This window comes from Dama dama, chromosome 23 (genome assembly GCF_033118175.1).
Source record: "Dama dama isolate Ldn47 chromosome 23, ASM3311817v1, whole genome shotgun sequence".
Lineage (NCBI taxonomy): Eukaryota > Metazoa > Chordata > Mammalia > Artiodactyla > Cervidae > Dama > Dama dama.
This window is the reverse complement of record NC_083703.1, coordinates 52621651-52646083: the sequence shown is the minus strand read 5'-3', so window position 1 is coordinate 52646083 and position 24433 is coordinate 52621651. Positions and strand designations below refer to the sequence as shown.

The window sequence follows — 24433 nt, the reverse complement described above, 5'->3', positions numbered from 1 at the left end:
AGAACTGGTTTCATGGAAGACAATTTTTCTACAGGCTGGGGGTGAGAGGGGATGTTTTCATGATGATTCAAGCGCATTACCTTTTCTTAAATTTATTTTTTGGCTTCACTGAGTCTGTATTGCTGTGCGTGGGCTTTCTCTAGTTGCAGTGAGTGGGGGCTATTCTTCCTCGCGGTACTCGGGCTTCTCATCATGGTGGCTTCTCTCTTTGTGGAGCATGGGCTCTAGAGCAAGGGTTTCAGTAGTTGTGGCGCATGGGCTTAATTGCTCTGCAGAATGTGGGATCTTCCTGGACCAGGGATTGAATTTGTGTTCCCTGCATTGGCAGGCAGATCCTTAACCATTGGACCACCAGGGATGTCCCTCAAAACGAGTTACATTTACCATGCACTTTATTTCTAATCTAATGCCGCTTCTGATCTGACAGGAGGTACCAGTCCATGGCCTGGAAGTCGGGGACCCCTGTTTTAGAGCACTTGTTTTACGCAGTCCAGTCTAAGCAAAAACGGCTTGGAGGCAGAACCATCCAGATACCTCAGCAGAACTTCATGTGTTTGATTGTGGGGGTCTGGAGAGAGAGCTTCTCCAGTGATACAGACCCCTCTCTACAGTTACCAGGCAAAGTCCTCTCAAACTCACAGCCCCTAGGAAGATTATGGGGAGTGATAGCACACGTGATAAGCACCACACTGAAAGCATTACCCACACATGCACACATATAAGTTCAACACTTTACCTTGCTTTCATTTATTCTACAAGACCGCCCTGAGATAGGTAATCCTGCCCCATCTTACGGAAGAGGATTGAGGACTGGGGAGCAACTAGGCGGCAAAACTGGGATTTGAAACCATATTGGACATTTGGAGATGTTAGAGCTTCTCCTTGGCTGTTGTGACAGAGGAGGGATGACTCAGCCAGACCTGAAGCCGGGCCCTCTGAGCAGAGGCTCCTGAGGCAAGGCCCCTGGTTTGCCCTACAGTGAGGACTGGAGGGCGGATGAGAAGCATGTGGCCATTGGGTTGGAGGGATTGAGAAGGAGCCTTTGGAAACCCTGCCCACTGAATAGTGGTCAGCAATTCCTGAATGGTCACTGGACTGAAGAGAAAGAATGAAATTCTCCCTTTGGCAATTCTGCCATGGAAGAACTGCAAACTGGAGACCCCTGGCTCCCCAGGCAGCTCTGTGGAGGCCTTCCCTACAGTCAGTGAGAAAGCCTTCATGGCCCTCCAGGCTCCCTGCCTCTAGCGTCTGCACTTCAGTGCACTTTGGCTTCATACCCCAGCAGCATTACCCAACACTGAGGGCATTACCTTTCTTCCTGTTGCCCTCATTAGTCTAGATGGAAGACAAAGGAGGAAACCAAAGCCGAGAGAAGGCAGACCTCCCTGGAACTTTTGACTTTCCCCTCTTTGACACCCCTAGGGCTGTGTTTAAAAAGAGTGAGAGACTCAAGCTTGGTAAGATGTTTCTTTTTCCTCCCCTACCTAATTGTAAGTTTGTGAAAATCCCACATGCACGCATGCTAAGTCGCTTCAGTCGTGTCCAACTCTTTGCGACCCTTTGGACTATAGCCTGCCAGGCTCCTCTGTCAGGATTCTTGGGGATATAAATCAAATTGTAAAAGAATCATTTGTTATACTCACCACTTAGAGAATTTGAACAGGATAAAACAGGATGGTTTGTCTGCTCCACAATGTCTAGGGCATTAGCTGGAAAACTGAAAGTATAGGGGTGACTTGACAGCTAGGAACTGGAATATGAAGGCTCGGCAACTCACGTCTGGCAATTGAAGCTGGTTGTTGACTGGAACCTTAGTTCTGTCAGCCAGAACACCTGCCTCAAACACCAGCAGCCAGGTCCCAAGGGCAGCATCTGAGAAGAGCCAGGTAGAGTTGTACTGCCTTCGCTAATGTGGTCTTGGAAGTCATAGTATCATATCTGTCATACTCTGTTTGTCAAGGCAGTTATATGGGCCTGCCTCACCCAGTTTCAAGGGGAAATAGATTCTGCCTCTAGATAGAGGAGTAGCAAGGCTCTGGAAGAGTGTGTAGAACTGGAAATGTGGCCAATTTGGGGAATCACAATCTGCACAGTGTATCAGCCTTCTCTCAGAATCAGCAGACCCCTCTAGGGAAAGGACGAGATTTCCAATACTGAGGTCATTCTGGGATTTTTGTTTCCTCCTCAGTCTTGGCACAACAGTTCTTCCCTGCCCTGGTACCTCTTCACTGCTTTTTTTATCGATGCCACGTGGCATGTGGGATTCGAACCTATGCCCCCTGCAGTGGAAGCACAGAGTTCTAACAACTGGGGAGCTGGAAATACCCTTCAATGCCTTTAACAAATATTTTCTCCAGCTTTTCTAAGTAGAAAAAGGGCTGGAACCATCAAACTCAGTCCTGTTTTTCTGGAAGGGAGGCCCTGGGCAGTGCATTTAGAAGCTACACAATGAAAGCCTATGTTAGGACTTTGCTGGCTGTCCGGTGGTCAAGAATCTGCCTTGCAATGCAAGGGATGAGGATTTGATCCCTGGTCAGGGAAATAAGATCCTACATGCCGTGGAGCAATTAAGCCTGTGCATCACAACTACTGAGCCCACATGCTCTAGAGCCGGAGCACCACAACTAGGGTCCTTGCATAGCACGAAAGATCCCACATGACACAAGGAAGGAAGATCCTGTGTGCCACAACTAAGACCCAATGCAGCCAAATAAAACAAAAATAAAACTCAGCCTGCATTAGAAAAAAGCCTATGTCCCCAAACATGCAGCATATTAATGTGCAGTGTGCAAACATTAAGCATTGTACACGTTAAGTTTTAGAAATACATGAGAAATAACAATGACGACTGTATAAACTGATTACAACTTTATAAAAAGTGTATGCATGTGGAGGAGCACTGATATTGTCCATGAGGAGACTTGTTTGAAAATTAAAAGCAGTTTTGTAGATTTTCTTATAAAGTTAAACCTGATTCTCCTCTGCCAACATTTTATCCTGAAAACCTTCAAGCATACAGCTAAATTGAAAGAATTTACAGTGAACACCTGTATACCTACCACTTAGATTCTACAATTAAAATTTTACTATGCTTAATTTTCATATATATGTCTTATTCCTCTATCCATTTTATTAATCCATGTTATTTTTGACAAATTTCAAAATTGCAGTCATTAGGTACTTCCCTCTAAATACTTCAGAATGCATTTTGTTAACTAGAGTTCATTATCTGTGTGCAATTTTTTTCTTTTCAGACCAAAAATATATAGTTCTCATCTCATAAATGTACATTTGCTGAGTTTTGACAAATCTATAGACTTATGAATGGTTGTGGTGGGGGGTGGTCAGTCACACCATTTGGCATGTGGAATCTTAGTTCCTTCAGCAGGGATCAAACCCACGCTCCCTTCCAGGAAAGTCTCTAAATAGTGATTTTTTTTTATTTAAAAAGAGAAACTAGTTCAAGCCTCACCTGCAATACAAAAATAACTAGGACTCCTTTTTAAAATCTTGGTTTCTTACTATGCTTGGTGTAAAAATGCCTCCTCTACCCTGAGCAGTTTGCACAGCAGGCCTGGGCCTGACTCACAGGAAGAGTCATCTTGGCCAATGGATGGAACTAGAATTGAGCCTTGGACCAGGATTTGGGGCCTGAGGGTAGTGAATCTGGAAACATTTCTACTGCTTTAGGATATCAATGGCAGTCCTGAAGTGGAAATTGGGGCAAAGGCTCCTGTAAGCCACCTTCTCAGGGTGAGGGGGCTGCAGTTTCTTTAGGTACTGAACTCCAGCAAATGACCCTTAGGAATAGAAGAGTGAATGGCCTGCTAAGTCCCTAGGCTCTTATTTACTTCAACTTTCTATCATACTGTCTTGCTTTATTTTCATTACTGCATTTAGGAAACTTTCTTGTTCACTTGTTTATTGTCTGTCTCCCCATCTAGACTGTAAGTTCCTAAGAGCAGAGACCTTTTCTATCTTACTCCCTGGCTGTGTCCAGCACACCATCAGCACTCAAAAAGTATTTGTTGAGAGAATGATTAATTGTTCCATTGACTAGATGAGGATAGGAGGCCATGAGAGGAGAAGTGACTTGCCTAAAGAAACAGGAATCCTTTACTCCCTCCCTCCAGCACTCCTTCTAGTCCAGTCCTCCTCTCATGAAACCTGTGACTTTTGGGGCACCTGTGTGGTGACTGACAAGTGCCTACCACTAGGTGTGTGCTCCTGTGGGCTGGGACTAAAGCAGCATCTGGAGCAGAAGGCTGCCTCCCTGGCCTCTCTCAGTTCCTCTCTTCTTTTTGAAGATAGCCCTTTGCCTTGTGGTGATGGGGGTCGGGGGTGGGGAGCGCTGTGGATACCCTGAGCATCAGGTAGGATGGGGAATATGGACAGGTCTCCACAGCTGGGCAGCTGAGGATAGGACTCTGTCCTCTCTCATTGAAAATAGGGTATGTGTGGTCACCAAACTGAAATTTCCTTCTCAGGGTCTCCAGGATGGAATATGCAAAGCTCCTTGGTGTGAGGTCCTGTTACCTCTGCACACACCCCACACATGCTCTGACCCCACTGCAGCTGTCTCCTGGAGAGAAGGAAATGCATTTCCTAAGAATGGGCTACTTGCCAAGCTGTACATGCCTGTAATTCTTCATGCAGCCTTGGGAGGTTCCAGGAAGAGTAGTAGAGGGGGACTCAGGTCAAGCAGCCAGTGGCAGGGCTTGAACTTCAGGACTCAACACAGCATTTTCCCAAGTGTGGTCAGATTGGGTGGGGATCTTTCAGATGATCCCAAGGATGAATGCTTTTTATTGTAATAGCTATTTATTTCCATATAGATTAGGAAATATAAGTAGCACGTCAAACCCTTTTATGAGACTGTCCAGGTGTCTCCAGCACTCATTCATCATTTTTCCCAAGTTCAGGCTTTTTCACCTTTGCGTTCAGTGTGTGGATAGAGTGAGTTTTTCTACTTCCTGGGTAACTGAACAGTTGGTGTATAGAAGGTCCTGCCCTCCTTGGCTGCCCTTAGGCTCTAACAGGAGAGTTGGTGTGTGGGTCTTTCAGCTGTAGGATCTGTCCCTCGGAGGCGTCTAGGATTCAGTCATTTCACACCTCTGGGTCAGCCCCGCTGAGAGGTAGTGGGAGATACATCTCCCTCTCAAGGAGGGACTTTCCAGCATCAGAGGGGATGCCTCGAAAGAGGCCCGCTGCACCCCATATTCCCAGGCCGTGACTCTGGTCAGCACACACTGATTCTACAAATACGGGCAGCAGGGTGCATACAGTCCCAAATTGACGCCCCAACTGCTGGCGGTGGTACGGACTGGAGGTGCTAGAAGCACCAGCCTTGTGAAAATGGCAGCTCATGTGGGCTCCTTCTCCTTTGCTGAAATGTCCCCTCCAAGAAAAGGGATTACTACCAGGAACAGACCCTTCCCTCGGGAGCGCTGAACGTGGGACTCTGCCCAGCCACGGATGGGAGAGGGAGGCTGGCCGCCGCTCACTCCTGGCAGCTCAGGCTGCGGGTCAGGAATGAAGGATCTCCCAGGAAGCTGTGCTTGCACACTGTTGAGAATGTCTCCCGCCTACGGACTTAATGGTCACTCCTGAGCGGGTCAGGCTGCGTCCGAGGGACCCTGCCTGAGGACTACAATCTGGGGTGTCTCACTCTCCATCCACCACTACTGTGTAATCTGCCTTCAGCGATTCCTTAAGTCCTGCAGCCCGGGAAGCCACTTGCTGGGCATACCCACGGATGGCTCTGAGGTGCTCACGCGCGGGGGAGAGCGCTGGGGAGGAGGTCCGCGCCTCCCACCGGGTCCCAGTCCCCGACCCCAGCGGGAGACGCGTCTCCAGGTCCGCTCGGAGCTTTGAGCCTCTCTTTCCCGGCCAGATCTGTCGCAAACACCCTCCGCAGAGCACCGTGTGTAGTGTTTCTACCCAGCTCGACGCGAGTCAGGCCCGGATACGCACATCTGGAAAGCCGCGGAGATTTCCCTTGGGCTCGGGTGGGGATGGCGTGGGCTGACTTGTTAAGATGACAGCCACGGTGCTAGGCATCTTCCAGGGTCTATGCACGTTCCTCTCCTTCACCACCGAGAGCCTCTGTCTTTTAAATACATTGCAGCAATTAAAAAGCGGAGGGAGGGGGGAGTTCTAGGGAACCCGTTTGGAGAGAGTGGAAAGATTTTTGAGCTCCAGTTCTCCCCGATCGCTAAACACTGGTGTAACTTGTGTTTGGTCTCAGTTTTCGCATCTGTAAACTGGGAAGAAGACCTACGTCCAGGTGGGACTGTAGAGAAACGGAAGGTGTTGGTGCACAGTCGGCCGGTGCTCCCAGGGTCCTGTTTCCCCTAGGATTGGACCGCGGTGGGGGGACCGCCTCCGTGGCGGTCAGTGAGATCGTGAGACAGAGAGATCCGGGACTGCGCCCCAGGCCGGCAGGCTAGCGAGCTTTCGAGGCGCGTAAGGGCGGGGCCCACGAGGGCCAGGGGAACGCCCGTTCGATCTGGGCCAACCAGCGCCCGTCTCTGAACCGCCAATGAGGAAGCTCCTTACAGCCAAGGCCGGGTCGGGAGCGAGGCTGCGGCGAGTGCGGCGCTGACAGAGACGCGCGCGCGCGCGACCCAGCTCGGACCCCGGACCGCCGCCGCCATCACCGCCGCCTGCCCAGTTGCTCCTCAGCCGCTTCTCCTCGCCATGGAGGCGAGGCCGCCACCGCCGCCGCGGGGTTCCGAGCCGCGGGCCGGGCGGTGGCCCTGAGGGCGTGTGGCGGGCCGAGACGCCGTCGCGGCACCGAGGCGGAGCCGCAGTCCTCGACCCCAGCGGTCCCGCCCAACGCTGGACTCGGTGAGTGTTCACGGCCGCCGCCGCCCCGACGGGCTCCGGAGGTGGGACGGCGGTTCCTGGGCGCGGGTGGGAGGGGTCCCCGGCCTGAGCCCAAATCCCTCTTTTCCGGGCAGGATCCATCCGGCTTCTCCAGGGATTCCACATCCTTGCGCTGTCCATGGGGCTGGGGCGGGGGAGGGGGAGAGTCCCCGGAAACGCGCCGGCCCAGGGGCCGACCCCGCTCCACAGCCCAGGAACTTTGCGTGCATCCTCCTGGGGCCGGGTCGCTGCCATAGTTCATTCTGAAAGAAGAAATTTGGACAGTGAGAACAGAATTTGCTCAGGTCCATTTAATGGGAAGAAAGAGGAGAACTGGCATGAGAAAATTTGCTCTTGCAGTGACCCAACTTTTCTTTTCCCTGCCCCTCTCTTTTCTGTCCACTCCCTGCAGTTGAGGCTGCTAAAGAAGGAAAACGGGCTCAGAGCTGCCCAGAATTCAAAATGAGCCAATTGGGAATGTATGCCCCCTCCTTTTTACTTTCGTGAATAACACAAAGAATATCGTTTCTTGAAAAATTAGTTCCTAATTGTATTTCCTGAAGATAAAAATAATAATGGCAGAGCTGAGCCCAGTGTTGAGCTTTCTTTCTTTTTTTTGTTTGAGGTCAGTGAATGATGTTTGTAAGACAGGAAAAGAAGAATATTTCAAAACCTCTCTAGGAGGGTGAATGCCTTTAGAAGCCTTTGCTCAGGGATCCCGGCTTTAGAACCAGCCACATCTCCAGAAAGATCTCTTGCCACCTGCTTGCTGTTAGGCAGCTCTAGAACCAGAAGATGGTAGGTGAGGAGAGGACTGGTGGTGAAAGAGGGACGAACATTGTGTCCTACTGTTTGTGACCCCATGGACTGCAGCCCGCCAGACTCCTCTGTCCGTGGAATTCTCCAGGCAGTAATGTTAGAGTGGGAGCCATTCCCTTCTCCAGGGGATCTTCCCAACCCAGGGATCGAACCCAGTTCTCTTGCTTTGCAGGCAGATTCTTTACTGTCTGAGCCACGAGGGCAGCAAGCCCCTTGCCTGGCCACTCCTTTACAAAACACAGATCTGATGCTATCACTTGTTTACTTAAAACTCCCTTGCTTTCTTTTTGCCATAGGATGAATGAAGCCCAAAATGCTTTAACAAGTCGTACAAGGCCCTTGACAGCCTTACTTACTCTTTTATTTTTAGATTAATCCTTCAATTCTCCTTCCCTTCATCCCCTTCTCTGGTCATTCAGAATTGCTTGCCTGCCTCTTTTCACATTTGGATGCTTTTGCTTGCTCTTTCTTCCCCATCTTTACCTGCTGAGCTCCACCTCTTTAAAGCCCTTTTCAGTTGAGAGGCTTGATGAGGGTAGGAGCTGTGTCTTGTTCAGCTGTTCATCTCCCATGTTGAGAGCTTCTTCCTCCCAATTGTCTTATAGGTCCTGTCCCATCTCTTCCTCTTATGTTTACTTCCAGGTACCCACTTCCTGAGAGAATCTTTCTTGAGTGTTTCCTGCTTGGCATGCAGCCAGGCAGATAGTGTGTTGAAGCTAGGACTTTTAGTACCTTGATTCCCCATCTACTCACGTTCGTCCCATCCAGCCCCATAAGTAATTAGCAGGTAGGAACTGACAGGTCTCATTTCCCACTGGCCTTCAATCTGCTCCACTGTCTCTGAAAGGCCAAAAGCCCCATGGTCTCTTTTTCACCTCTGCCTATCTGAAGTGCTGTGCCTAACGGATACTCTGAGGCAGAGTGCGATCTAGGAGGCTGTTCACTGGTACGTTTTAAATGCTGATTTACCATCTAGGTGAAATCCAGAACCAGAAAAGCCAATTCTCTGACTGAACTACATTCATGGTGTTCTATTTGCCGGACGAAGTGCTCTGGATACAGAATGAGGAGTCACATCTTTACCTTTGAGGGGCTCACAGCTTAAAGCAGGACAGGTGGATACAAATACTTGTCACAGATACTTTGAGGGTGTGATAATACCTTTTATTTGCCTTGTGTTAGGCTAGATAATAAATGCCTAACTCCTTTCTACCCTCTAATGGTGGCTAATTCCTACTACACAAAGATGGAAACTGAGCCCATACAGTATGCTGGTGAAGGAATAATCAGGATCTGAATCTTGGCAGTCCAGTTCCAGAGTATCTACCTGGCTGTATAGACAGCATTCCTTCTCTGGGTGGCCTGAGAAAACTTGACTGGGAGGAGGCCTTGGGTCATGAAGGATGGTTAGGAGTTTATGTGTGGTGGACAAGATACAGCCAAGAGGGAACAGCACAGGCAGGCTTGGAGGTGGAAGGAATCCATTGCCCTTGGGGAACAAGGAGAGGTTAAACATAGTTGGATTGGGTAGAGAGAAGGGTGGGAGATGAGATTAGGTCAGCTTGAAGGGCTGTGAGTGCTATGTTTAAGTTTGGGTGTGCATGCTCAGCCGTGTCCAGCTCTTTGCAACCTCATGGACTGTAGCCCACCAGGCTTCTCTGTTTATGGAATTTTCCAGGCAAGAATATTGGAGTGGGATATCATTTCCTACTCCAAGGGAGCTTCCTGACCCAGGAACTGAACCCACATCTGCTGCATCTCCTGCATTGGCAGTCGGGTTCTTTACCACTGATCCACGTGGGAACCCCCAAAATTTGGGCAGTGGAGACTTTAAAGGAGGATTTTAGAGGCGGTCAGGGACTTGAGCAGACCAGGCTTTGGAAAAGTCACTCAGGGGCAATGTGGGGCCAGATGCTCATGCCCTTCCAATTTAAGAGGCAATGGCCAGGCCGCACAGAGGCAGAATCATGGCCTCTTAAACCCGGAGTGAGGTCCACAGAGAATACTGCAGTTTTGAGAAAAAGATAATACTTAGGAGAAAATTTTCAGCCGTTTGAAAGTATGTAATAGAGAAATATCTTCTTTCTACCTGACTTCCCCAGAGATGGTTGAAATTTAGAGTGCATGCTAAGTTGCTTCAGCCATGCCTGACTCTTTGCAACTCTGTGGACTAGCCCACCAGACTCCTCTGTCCATGGGATTCTCCAGGCAAGAATACTGGAGTTGGTTGCTATGTCCCCCTCCAGGGGATCTTCTGGACCCAGGGATCGAACTTGCGTCTCCTGCCTTGCAGGTAGATTCTTAACATCTGAGCCACCAGGGAAGCCCATTGTGCTTATTTATCCTCTCTCTAAAGATGTGAATGGAACTCAAATGAATCTTTATCAGGGTATATATCAGGATTGCCTGGGATGCTTTTCCACATGCTTTCCCTCACCTAACCTTCTCCCCCCATTTAATTTTATCCTGTTTCTTTCAATTTGCAGAGGGAGACATTGAGTCTCAGAAGGATAGAGTGACTTGTGCAAGATGGTGGGTGGTGGTGGTTTTTTTAAGCAGCCCTGTTATTTGTATTTGCCCAGCATCTTTCATTGGAAGTTCTCAGAGTTGATTTGTAAACATTGTTGCATTGTTTTTTCCACCTTCATGTGGAAAAAATGAGGTCCAGTGAAGCTTATGGGAGAGTTGACTCATTGGAAAAGACCCTGATGCTGGGAGGGATTGGGGCAGGAGGAGAAGGGGACGACAGAGAATGAGATGGTTGGATGACATCACCAACTCCATGGACATGGGTTTGAGTAAACTCTGGGAGTTGGTGATGGACAGAGAGGCCTGGCGTGCTGCGACTCATGGGGTTGCAAAGAGTTGGACATGACTGAGCGACTGAACTGAACTGAAGCTTAAGTTTTAAGCAAGAAGTTGGCCAAATGTAGAGCCTTGTCTTTTTACTTCTTAACAAATGCCAAATCCGAAGAAATTTTTTTAGTGACTCTCAGTACAACAAAAGTAGCAATACTGTAACACTAACAACATAATTGAGCAACAAACCCATAAATAACCCAGCATTAAAATTTATTTTAATATATTCTCTATAGAAAAGAGAATCCATTAAATATGAAATTGTATGTACTTTAAATTCACATCTATTTGTATAGGCATAGATTTTTTTTTATAGTTATTACCTTGTATAGGCATAGATTTTTTTTTAATAGTTATTACCTTTTATCTGTACTTGGTAGGTAAAGTACTTGCAGAATATGATTTTTGTATTTTTTTTTGTAATTTATTGATTTTTATTTTTGATTCTTCTAGGTCTTCATTGCTGGGTGTGGTCTTTCTCTAGTTGCAGAGAGTGGGGGCTGCTCTCTAGTTGCAGTGCAAAAGCTTCTCATAGTGGTTTCTCTTGTTGCAGAGCATGGCTATAGGGTGCGAGAGCTTAACCACGAATTCTTAACCACTGGACCACCAGGGAAGCCCTGATTTTTGTATTTTTGAAAAACGTTAGACTCTTTACTCATTCTATTTATTATTTTAAATCACAAAATAGTCTATGCACTGATAACTATAGTTTGTACAATTGTTTTTTATTTTCCTTTTTTCTCTCCTTTTTACTATTATAAATGGTACTTCTGAGCACCCCTGAAACACTTCTGGATTATTTTCTTGGATTCTTTCCCTAAAATGGGCTCACTGTATCAGAATATGATTTAATTGCCGAATTGGTGTCTAGAAGGGTTGAACTAGTTTACAGCACCATTAACAATTTATGTGGCTCTATATCCTGACAGTATAACCAGTGCTATTAAATATAACCTAGAAATCAATTTTGTTAATTAAAAAAAAGTAATAGTACTTTGAATTAGGTTTAATGTACATTTCTTCAGAAAAACTTTAAAAAACTAAATGAGCTTTAGTAGCTCATTTAGATTTTGAATTAGCTATTGTGCTGTGATATATATCATATCTAACAGTTATGTAGCTAAAGCCAACTTGTTTTTGAAGGACATAGTTTATGACAGAAATATTGAAGAAATTTAGGATAAGATCATATTAGTATGAAATAGAAAACTGGGTGCTATTCAGTAGAAAATATCAGACATTGTGCTGTGAGTTAGGGATACCCCAGAGTAATATGGATGTGTTTCACCTGCTAGCAAGGTAATGCTCAAAATCCTTCAAACGAGGTTTCAACAGTATGTGAATCGAGAACTTCCAGATGTATAAGCTGGATTTAGAAAAGGCAGAGGAACCAGAGATCAAATTGCCTACATCCATTGGATTATAGAAAAGCCAAGAGAATTCCAGGAAAATATCTACTACTGCTTCATTGACTACACTAAAGCCTTTGTCGATCACAGCAAACTGGAAAATTCTTAAAGAGATGGTAATACCAGACCATCTTACCTGCCTCCTGAGAAACCTGTATGCAGGTCAAGAAGCAACAGCTTAGAGCTGGACATGGAACAATGAACTGCTTCAAAATTGGGAAAGGTGTATGTCAAGGCTTATATATTGTCACCCTGCTTATTTAATTTATATGCAGAGTACATCATGAGAAATGCTGAGCTGGATGAATCACAAACTGGAATCAGGATTGCCAGGAGAAATATCTGTACCCTCAGATAGGCAGATAACACTACCCTTACAGCAGAAAGTGAAGAGGAACTAAAGAGCCTCTGGATGGGGGTGAAGGAGAAGAGTGAAAAAATTGGTTTAAAACTCAACATTCAAAACGCTAAAATCATGGCATCCTATCCCATCACCTCATGGCAAATAAGATGGGGAAACAATGGAAACAGTGGCAGACTTCATTTTCTTGAGCTCCAAAGTCACTGCAGACGATGACTGCAGCTGTGAAATTAAAAGACTTACTCCTGGAAAGGGAAGCTATGACACACCTAGACAGCATATTAAAGAGCAGAGACATCACTTTACTGACAAAGGTCTGTATAGTCAAAGCTATGGTTTTTCCAGTAGTCATATGGATGGATGTGAGAGTTGGACCATAAAGAAGGCTGAGTGCAGAAGAATTGATGCTTTTGAACTCTGTGGTGTTAGAGAAGAAGACTTGAGAGTCCCTTGGACAGCAAGGAGATCCAACCAGTCAACCCTAAAGGAAATCAGTCCTCAATATTCATTGGAAGGACTGATGCTGAAGTTGAAGTAGCAATCCTTTGGCCACCTGATGCGAAGAGCTGACTCACTGGAGAACATCCTGATGCTGGGAAAGATTGAGGGCAGGAGAAGGGGGTGACAGAGGATGAGTTGAATGGGTGGCATCATAGACTCAGTGGACATGAGTTTAAGGAAACTCTGGGAGATAGTGAAGGACAGGGAAGTCTGGTGTACTGCAGTCCATGGGGTTGCAAAGTTGGATACAACTGAGTGACTCAACAGGAACAACAACATGGATGTGATGTCTATCCTTACGAACTAATTCAGTAGGCAGACATTAATTACCTTATGGTAATTACAGATACGATCAGAGAGGAAGAGTAAGATGTCTTGGGAGTGCCGGAGAAGTTCAACAGGTAAACAGCACTTGCAGATTAAACAACACAAAATCCCTGAGCTAGGAAAGGGGTTGATACCTTAGGTACCTAACTTGAGAGTTCACGTGAACCATCTTAGGGGTCTTGTTCAAATACCAAGTCTTGATTCAGCAGGTCTGAGATGGGACTTGGGCTTCTCTGGTGGCTCGGTGGTAAAGAATCTGCCTGCCAGTGTAGGAGACGTGAGTTCGATCCCTGAGTGGGGAAGATCCTCTGGAAAAGGAAATAGCAACCCTCTCCACTATCCTTGTCTGGGAAATCCCATGGACAGAAGAGCCTGGCAGCTACAGTCGATGGCCTCGAAAAGTTGGAAACAACAAGGTGGGACTTGGGATTCTGCATTGCTAAGCGGCTCCCTGGTGAGGAAGATGCTGTTGGTGGGTGGACCATGCTTGAGTAGCAAGGCCTAATTGAGGGCTTGGTTAGCATCAAAAGCTGACTGACCATGGTGAGTAGTAGGGGGTAGTTCTCTATCCTGGCTGCACTTTGAGTTTACCTGGGGAACTTAAACAATCAGGGATGCAGATAGCCCACACCCAGGAATTTTTATTACATAATAGTTCTGGTTAAGGGACAGAGAGAGTGTATATACATATATTTTTTTAACTTCCTGGGTGATTCTAATATGCAGCCAGAGTTGAGAACCACTGGACTAGAGAGAGGCAGGGACCAGAGTTCAAGGCCCTGTATGCCATGCAAGGATTTTGGACTTGATCCTTAAGGCAGAGCTAAGCCTTTGAGAGATTTCAAAGAGGAGTGAACTGATCTGATTTGCAGTTGTGAAAAGCTCACTGTGGCTGCAGTCCAGAGCAGTAGTTTTCAGAGTGAGGTAGATAAGATGCTAGGATGCTGAATTTTTAATTATTTTTATCTAAAAATTGATAAAATATTACATTAGAGACCGTCACTGGCATCTTGTGTTTATAGGTCAAACAATGTTAACATGTTAACTGCAGAACTTTAGATGTCCAGAAGAGAGGGGAGTTCTGCAGTAAGTGAGCAGAGCTGTATACATACATTAATAACAGTTTATACTATAAAGTTTTATTAAACTGACTTTCACAAAATGAACAAGTGGCTTAAAATGATCCCTGCAAAGAAACCAGTGATTGAAGAAAATATTAATAATGTGAGCACAAGGAAACAAACAAAATGGCACAGTTGACCTTTGTCTAGTTCTTATTATGAAGCCTTAGTGAGCTAATAAATCAGCTTGTATTACATTGGAAAGTATAAAGAACCCTATGGACTTAGGTCCTCTGTTATAGGAATCTTGCTTTCAGATTGTGTAGAACCTGAGATACAAAATAATAAAATATGAGGCCATCGCTAGTACCGAGCCATTTGAAAACTAAGCGTCTGGAGCATAAAGAGAAGCTCTGCATTTTCTTTCTCCTAATGATTTTTCTTCTTAAATTTATTTACTTTTTGGCTGTGTTGGTTGGTTGTTGCTGCGCTGGGGTTAGTTGGCTGGGCAGGTTTGGGGGCATGTGGAAGGTAGTTTTCATTGAGGTGCCCTGGCTTCTCATTGCAGTGGCTTCTCTTGTTGCAGAGCATGGACTCTAAAGAATAGGCTCAGTAGTTGGAATGCACAGGCTTAGTTGCCCCACAGCATGTGAAATCTTTCTGGACCAGGGATCATGTCCCCTGCATTGACAGGCAGATTCTTAAGCACTGGACCACCAGGGAAGTCCTTTCCCTGTGATGTTTTAAAGTCATTGGCTGGGGAGTTCCCTGGCCGTCCAGTGGTTTGGACTCCATGCCTTCACTGCCCCGGCCTGGGTTCAATACTGGTGGGGGAACTAAGATCCCTACAAGGCCTGGCAGTGCAGCCAGAAAGAAAAAGAAAAAAAGACATAGGCTATTCAGTCAGATGCTGTAAATAATTTTACTAACCTAATGATTAATGTATCTATATTAGGGTTTTCTGTTCTTAGAAACAATAGAAAGGCATATACCATTGGCAGGTCTTCCTGTCTACTGGCACCCCCTCCGCAGAAAACAAACACAACGCTGATATTGTATATGGAAAATAATATGTCAAGAAACTAAACTGTATTCCTTGTAACTCTTGTAAGATGCATAGAAAATGTTGCTGAAGATTTGAACTAGCAATATTAGAACAAATTTTTCAGTGTGGGAGGTTTGCTACGTGGTTTTAAAAGTATAGAAACTTGTAGCATGTCTTAGTATTTGCTAGATTCTCTTTATTGAAAGAAATCCAAGAAAAATCACTTCTTTTGTGGGCTAATGGAGGAAAGTTATACTGGAGAAGACATTCTTAAGAATAAATGACTGCTTTCGTAACATTGCTGTATAATTGTTTAATGTCTTTCTTAGAAATGTGCTATGGGATAGCATTTTCCCTGTAATTAAGAAAAAGCTTTATTGTGATATAATTTATATATTATAAACTTCACCCTTTTAAAGTGTACAGTTCAGTTCAGTGATTTTTAGTATATTTGTGGAGTTGTGCAAACCCTCACCATTATCTAATTTCAGAACATTTTCATCACACCAAGGAGAAGTCCTGCAGCCATTACCTTCACTCCCCATTCCACCCTCCCTCCAGCCCCTGGCAGCCCCTAGTCTTTCTGTCTTTGTGAATTTGCCTCTTCTGTACAGTTTTATAAATGGAATCATATAAAATGTGGTCTTCGTTGACTGACTTCTTTTAATTAGCTTAATGTTTTGAAGGGGAGTTCACTCATGTTGTAGCATATATCAGTACTTCATTCCTTTTTATAGCTGAATAATATAATCCATTGTATGGATATATAGTTATTCATCAGTTAGTGAATTTTTGGCTATTATGATTAATCTGCTGTGAACATACGTGTACAAGTACATGTGTGGACACATGTTTTCATTTCTCTTGGCTATTGAGTGGAATTGCTGGGTTAAATGGTTCTGTTCAACTTCTGAGGGGGAATTGCCAAACTTTTCTAAAGCAACTGTGTCATTTTACATTCCCAGCAGCAGTGCACTAGGGTTCCAGTTTTTCCACATCCTCACCCAACATTTGTTATGCTATCTTTGACTATTAGTGGTGTGAAGTAATAGCTCATTGTAGTTTTGATTTGCATTTCCTCGGTGACTCATGATTTCATTGTGATTTTGTTGCAGCCATAAAACCTCTCATATTTTTACACATGAAGAACCTTGGAAACATAAATTTCTTACCTGATAATCATATTCAGATATATTTCTAAAAATTTTCCAGATGAGCTACTAATGAAGTAAAGGACCTTGGCATTGATCATCAGCTGCTATTAATACCAGCTGGGAACATTATAATAGAAGGATCAGACAGACAGTCTTCTAATCAGTCTTAACATCTCTAAAATGGGTACAATCAAGCTTTATGTTCCTCTGATGTGGTACAATAGGAAAAATATAACACCATTCGTGAAATATTCTTTCTCTGCCAAACCTGACTCAAATTAAGCACCTAGATCTAACAGTCAGCTTACAGAATGTAATTAGAAAATTCAGAGTGGGAGGGATTTGATAGGACAGATGAAGCCAGTTACTTCAAATAAATGGCAAAGGAAAAAGTGGAGACATATTACAGGTTAGGGAAGAGTTGAGACATATTAACTAAATGTAATGTGTAGATCTTGATTAGCTCCTGTTTCATACAAACCAACTAAAAATTTATGAGACATTTGGGAGTAATTTGAATAACAATATATTAAATGATGTTTAAACAATTGTTTTATCATATTTTTATTTTTATAAAGAATTATGAAAATTTATTTTTTATTTTCATATTTTCTTTATTATCATAAAGATATAATAATATTATGTTAAAAGATTCCTTTTCTGTAGAGATAATAAGTACTGAAGTATTTATGGATGAAACGATATGATGTCTGGGATTTGCTCTAAGGTAACTCATTGTGTCTGAGGGTTGTAGATTATTTACCATTATTGATAAATCATTGACACTGGATACTTGGTATATAAGGATTGATTAGAATTTGCTCTTGCTTTTAGTTTTAGTGGGTTTCACATCCGTTTGTTAGAAAAAGTAACATCTTTTGACTAGTTTTCAAGAGTAATTTTAAGAGCAGTTTCCTTTTCAAGGGAATATAGATATTTGCTAGCCAAATTTAAAGGGAAATGTCTGTATAATTGAGTGGGTTGGAAAAATAAATATCACGATTTAGTAAGCACAGCCATAGTACTTCTTCCTTTTGGATCCATATTTCTTTTTGACTGTGATAACTATTAAAACCAACTTTTGGGACTTCCCTGATGGTCCAGTGGTTAAGACTTCGTCTTCCAGTGCAGGGAGTATGGGTTTGATCCTTGATCTGAGAGCTAGGATGCCTCATGACCAAAAAAGCCAAAATATAAAACAGATAGTATTGTAACAGATTCAATAAAGAGTTTACTGGTCCACGTTTTAAAAAAAATTTAAAAAAAGTCAAATACTGGTTTGAAACCAGACTTGCAGATTGCTTTGTCACAAAATATTAAAATGAGATTTTTCAAGCATAATGAGAAATATTTGATCCTATGGATCACACTAAATATTTTTAAAACAAGTTTAGTATCTTAGTAGTAGTAGTAATGGTTGAATCATTATTGAGGTCATTATTTTATTACATTTGGAAATGAATGAGTGTTTCTGTAGTATTTGTATATATTAGTACCTTTGTCATATTTATTGGGAAACATTTTGAGGATGTGCACATTGATTGATTGGCCCGTGTGCTGTCAAAGGTTTGTCCTTACTGTGGATAATGAATTGAACAGAGCATAGACACTCATTTGGTGATTGTTAAAGCAAGTTTGGCTAGGGATGATGGTGTTCTGGATTGCACTTAGTTTTTCTTTAGTCTTATTACTGTAATTTTTGTAAATAGCATTGCAGTTTTTGTAGAGAAATAAGACCAATAACTTTCACTTCCTCTTTAATGTTAATTCAGCTTAACTGATTAAATTCCTTCATACTCCTTTGTTAGTGAATTTAATTTTCTTAGATATTTAAAAAACATTTATATTTTTAATCTGTCAAATACCACCAGCCCTTGACAAGTTAGAGTTACCACCTTAAGCAGAATCTCCTTAAGCACTTGAGCAGTACTAAGAAATTAAACTTATAAATGTAGTAAAACAGATTTGTTTAAGATTTTCTGTGCTTTTCAATAGCTGAATCTGAGTTTGTTGTTATTGTTCAGTTGCTTATTCGAGTACAGCTCTTTGCAACCCTGTGGATGGCAGCACACAAGACTTCCCTGTCCTTCACTGTCTCCCATAACTTGCTCAGACTCATGTCCATTGGGTTGATGATGCCACTCAACTATCTCATCCTCTGTCGCCACCTTCTCCTCCTGCCTTCAGTCTTTCTCAGCATCAGGGTCTTTTCCAGTGAGTCAGCTCTTCGCATCAGGTGGCCAAAGGGTTGGTGCCTCAGCTCCAGCATCAGTCCTTCCAATGAATATTCAGGGTTGATTTCCTTTAGGATTGACTGGTTTGATCTCCTTGCTGTCCAAGGGACTCTCTTGAACAGCAAGGAGATCAAGTCCTGTCCAGCACCTGAATTACCAGCATTTAAAAAACACACACCCTAAGCTTAACTCAGAAGAACTGTGAGTTTGATACCTCATCTTGTTGCTTTTTCTGCTGGAGTTGTAATGCCACTTACCCCATTAAGGAGGACAGCTTTACCATCTGTAAGAGAGCCTGAGTTACTAGATTGAAAATACAGAACCACAATGCAGTTATCTATTGGTCAGAGGGTCAAGACTGAGAAAACTAAAGGCTTTATGTTTCCAGGATAATTCTTAAGAGGTGCCCTTCCCTATATTGGAGTTTTGAATTGGGGAATCAGTGTTTGAGGTTTGTTTTATAACCCTCCGTGTGTTTTATTTTGTATTTTTTCAAATTAACCTCTTAATATATTTTTCTGAATCAGATTCGGCTTGTGTTTCTTTCATTTTTCCTTGTCAGACCTTATAGTTATTTTATTTATTTATTTTTAATTGGAGGATAGTTTCTTAACAATGTTGTGTTGGTTTCTGCTGAACAACACAGTAAATCACCCATTAATATACACATACCTCCTCTGTCTTGAACCTCCCCCCCCCCCCATAGTTATTTTAATTTGGGGAGTTGAAAGTGACTAGAGTTCATATCCTATACCTGATGCCAAAAGGTTGAGTTAAGTAGAAAAGAGTAGCTTTATTACTTTGCTAGGCAAAGGGGGCCACAGTGAGCTAATGCCCTTGAAACTGTGTGTCCCCACTTGGGGAAGATAGTGAGAGGTTTTAAAGTAATTGTTCAAAGAGAGCATGATTGGTCCTTGGACATTCTTCTGATGAGTTAGTGGTAAGGTAAGTAGGAGTCAGCATCATCAACCTTCAGGTAGATCCAATGGGCCTGGGGTCTACATGCTTGTGGGCAGGTTACCATCTTTAACTTCTCCCAAATGGAGGGAGTTTCAGTGTCTGCAAAGTAGCGTAAAGATACTGTTATGCATATCTGTTCATGGGGAAACAGGACCCTCCCCAAAAGCTGCTTTTGACTGTTTCTCCCTGATCTTACATCCCCTCCCCTCCCTAATTAACAGCTGCTTGAATATGCCCACTGAAACTCAGAGAAGGTCATGGAGATTGAATGAAAGCTATTGCCTATAATCAAAGAAATGGGGGAAACAGAAAGGCCTTGTGCCCAGGAGCCCTGCAGGGCCCTGTGCCATACCATTACTTGCTGTTCTTTGTGAACATGGGCAAAGTACTTAACTTTCTGGGACTATTTCCTCATCTAATATATGGGTTCAACAGTAGTACTGCTTTACTGCATGTTTGTTTTAAGGATTAGTGCTTAGCAGAGTTCTTTGTGTGTAGTAAACTTTGAGTAAATGTTTTACTGAAATAAAGTTTTCAATATTATAATGATCTTGATTTTATCTTTCCTCCCTAGTAGTTGAGGATACAGTGTTGCTCTAGCTGTATAATTGATCACAGAGTAACTTTTATCTTGAAAGAGTTTCAGTGCAGGGATACTGGGGCAAGGATGGGAGAGGAAGAGACAAGAGAAGAATTGAGTAAATGGGATAAACTGTACAACATTTGCTCCCTGAACCATCTTCCCTGGAGTTCTGTGGTACACTTTCTTTGTTTTTCTCTTCCTTTCTTGCCACATGTCAGTTTCCTTAGGCCTCACTTTGACCACTCTTTGACTTACCAAAGAGTACTCTTGTGTTTTAAGCTACATGTCTATGCCTAGGGTTTCAGCTTCCAGTTCTTTGCTAGTTAGGAGAAAATTTGTCCTTAGCACTGGATGACGACCATCAACCTACTCTCATCGTCGTTGGACAGTTTCCCAGGAACCTGTAACGGGCTCAGAACTGACCCCATCTTCTTCCCTTTAAATGTGTTATTTTTATATTCTTTATCTTGATGAGTGAAACAACCCAGTAAATCAAACTTGAATGACATTGTTCTTACGGTTGGTGATATAGTCCCATCTGTTTTAACTGTAATATTTCTCAAAATTGCCTGCTTTCCCCCACCTCTTCTATCCCTCAGCTGTGGTTTTCTTCTCACTTAGATGAGTGCCCATTATTATTTCCTTATTCCAGATCATGTGTCACATTGCTGCCAAGAGGGATCTTTTGACTTCCTTATCTAATCACAGCACTCCCCAGTTTGAAATCCTCTGGATAACATCCAAAGTCCTTATCAGAGCAGGCTTTTGTGACCAACCCCTCTTAACCTTTTAGCCGTAACCTTTCCCTGTATCCATGACTGTGCTCTGCTCTTTCAGACTCTCTGTCTTTGACTGACTGTGCATCTCCCTCTTTTTTACCTCACATTATAATTTCTTAGGTAAGGATCAGCTCCTCCAGTCGTCATTGTCTGACTGTCTCAAGATTGATCTAGTTATTTTGCTGTTTAGTTGCTAAGTCATGTCTCACTGTTTGCGATCCCATGGACTGCAGCATGCCAGGCTCCCCTGTACTTCACAATCTCTTGGAGTTAGCTCAGATTCACGTCCATTGAGTTGATGATGCCATCCAACCATCTTATCCTCTGCTGTCCCCTTCTCCTTTTGCCTTCACTCTTTCCCAGCATCAGGGTCTTTTTCAGTGTCAGTTCTTTGCATCAGGTGGCCAGCGTGTTGGAGCTTCAGCTTCAGCATCAGTCCTTCAGTGAATATTTAGGATTGATTTCCTTTAGGATTGACTGGTTTGGTCTCCATGCTGTCCAGGGGACTGTCAAGAGTCTTTTCCAGCACCGCAGTTGGAAAGCATCAGTTTTTCAGTGCTTTGACTATATGGACCTTTGTCGCCAAAACTTTTGAATACTTTTGAATATGCTGTCTAGGTTTGTCATAGCTTTCCTTTCAAGGAGAAAGCATCTTTTAATTTCATGGCTGCAGTCACCATCTGCAGAGATTTTGGAGCCCAAGAAAAGAAAATCTGTCACTGCTTCCACTTTCCCCGCTTCTATTTGACGTGAAGTGATGGGACTGGATGCCACGATTTTAGTTTCTTTAATGTTGAGTTTTAAGCCAGCTTTTTCACTCTCATCTTTCACCCTCATCAAGAGGCTCTTTAGTTCCTTTTCGCTTTCTGCCATTAGGGTGGTATCATCTACATACCTGAGGTTGTTGATGTTTTCTCCTGGCAATCTTGATTCCAGCTTGTGATTCAACAAGCCTGGGATTTTGCATGATATACTCTGCATATAAGTTAAATAAGCAGAGTGACAATATACAGTCTTGTCATACTCCTTGCCCAGTTTTTGAACCAGTGAGCTGTTTTATGTCCAGTTCTAATTGTTGCTTCTTCACCTACATATAGGTTTCTCAGGAGACAAGTAAGGTGGTCTGCCATTTCCATCTCTTAATAAAATTTTTCAGTTTCTTGTCATCTGTATATTCAAATGCTTTAGTGTAGTCAATGAAGCAAAAGTAGATGTTTTTCTAGAATTCCCTTGCTTTCTCTATGATCCACCAAATGTTGACAGTTTGATCTCTGGTTCTTCTGCCTTTTCTACACCCAGCTTTGACATCTGGAAATTCTTGGTTCACGTATTGCCTGGCTTGAAGGATTTTGAGCATAACCTTACTAGCATATGAAATGAACACAGTTGTGCGGTACTTTGTACATTCTTTGGCATTGCCATGAAAACTGACCTTTTCCAGGATGTCTGACTTTAGGTGAATGACTACACCATCAAGGTTATCTGGGTCATTAAGATCTTTTTTGTATAGTTCTTCTGTGTATTCTTGCCACTTCTTAATTTCTTCTGCTTCTGTTAGGTCCTTACTGTTTCTGTCCTTTATCGAGCCCATCCTTCCATGAAATGTTCCCTTGATATCTCCAGTTTTCTTAAAGAGATCTCTAGTGTTCCCCATGCTATTGTTTTCCTCTGTTTCTTTGCATTGTTCATTTAAGAAGGCTATCTCTCCTTAGTGTTGTCTGGAACTCTGCATTCAGTTGGGTGTATCTTTCCCTTCCTCCCTTGCCTTTCACTTCTCTTTTTTCCTCAGCTTTGTAAAGCCTCCTCAGACAACCACTTTGTCTTCTTGCATTTCTTTTTCTTTGGGATAGTTTTTGTCACTGCCTTCTGTATGGTGTTCGGAACCTTCATCCATAGTTCTTCAGGCACTCTAACAGATATAATCCCTTGAATCTATTTGTCACCTCCACTGTATAATCATAAGGGATTTTATTTGGATCAGACCTGAATGGCCTAGTGATTTTCCCTACTTTCTTCAATTTAATCCTGAATTTTATAATAAGGAATTGATGATCTGATCCACAGTCAATTCCAGGTCTTGTTTTTGCTGACTGTGTAGAGTTCTCTATCTTCAGCTGCAAAGAATATAATCAGTCTGATTTCAGTATAGTGAATGTCCATATGCAGAGTCATCTCGTGGTGTTGGAAGAGGGCGTTTGCTATGACCAGTGTATTCTCTTGACAAAACTCTGTTAGCTTTTGCCCTGCTTCATTTTGTACTCCAAGGCCAAACTTGCCTGTTACTCCAAGTGTCTTTTTTTTTCCCTTTATTTTTATTAGTTGGAGGCTAATTACTTTACAATATTGCAGTGGTTTTTGCCATACATTGACATGAATCAGCCATGGATTTACATGTGTTCCCCATCCTGAACCCCTCTCCCACCTCCCTCCCCATCCCATCCCTCTGGGTCATCCCACTGCACCAGTCCCTAGCACTTGTCTCATGCATCCAACCTGGACTGGCGATCCAGGTGTCTCTTGACTTCCTACTTTTGCATTCCAGCCCCCTCTGATGAAAAGAACATCTCTTTTTGGTGTTAGTTCTAGAAGGTGTAGGTCTTCATAGAACCAGTCAGTTTCAGCTTCTTTGACATTAGAGTGGTTGAAGCAAAGACTTAGATTATCATGATATTGAATGGTTTCCCTTGGAAATGAACTGAGATCATCCTGTCATTTTTGAGTTTGTACCCAAGTACTGCATTTCAGATTCTATTATTGACTGTGATGACGATTCCATTTCTTCTAAAAGATTCTTGCCAACTGTAGTAGATACAGTGGTCATCTAAATTAAATTTGTCCATTCTTGTCCATTTTAGTTCCCTGATCCTAAGATGTTGATGTTTACTCTTGCTATCTCTTGCTTGCCCACGTCCAAGTTACCTTGATTGATGAGCCTAACATTCCAGGTTTCTATGCAGTCTTGTTCTTTACAGCGTTGGACTTGACTTTCACCACCAGACACATTCACAGGTGACCATCATTTCTGCCTTGGCCCAGCTGCTTCATTCTTTCTTTTAACTGTTAGTAATTGCTCTCCACTCTTCCCCAGTAGCATATTGTACACCTTCTAACCTGGGGGACTCATCTTCCAGTGTTGCATCTTTTTTGCCTTTTCATGCTGTTCATGGGTTCTCTAGGCAAGAGTACTGGAGTGGTTTGCCTTTCCCTTCTCCAGTGGGCCATGTTTTGTCATAACTCTTCACTATGACCTATCCGCCTTGGGTGGCTCTGCATGGCATGGCTCATAGCTTCATTGAGTTACATTAGCCCCTTCTACAGGAAAAGGCTGTGATGCATAAAGGGGGATCTAGTTATAGATCCTGTGCTTATTTCTGTCAAGTCATTTAATCATATTGTGTGATAATCCAGACACTTATAATCTGTACGTTGACACTTGCAGATTAACAATTTTCAAAGGATCCTGGTGGTCCAAGA

The 24433-nt window shown here is 43.4% G+C and overlaps 1 protein-coding gene across 3 annotated transcripts in view; it reads left to right on the top strand.

Annotated features, from left to right (window-relative positions):
* Positions 1-6702: 6702 nt before the first annotated feature.
* The window catches only part of PTPRA (protein tyrosine phosphatase receptor type A), a 164719-nt gene continuing 146988 nt past the window's right edge, over positions 6703-24433 (top strand). For 2 of the 3 annotated variants that reach the window (XM_061126739.1, XM_061126738.1), the window contains exon 1: positions 6717-6849. The gene's annotated coding sequence lies outside the window, so the exon portion shown is untranslated. Of the gene's footprint in view, positions 6850-24433 lie in introns of all 3 variants that reach the window. The other variant, XM_061126740.1, reaches the window with a different exon arrangement.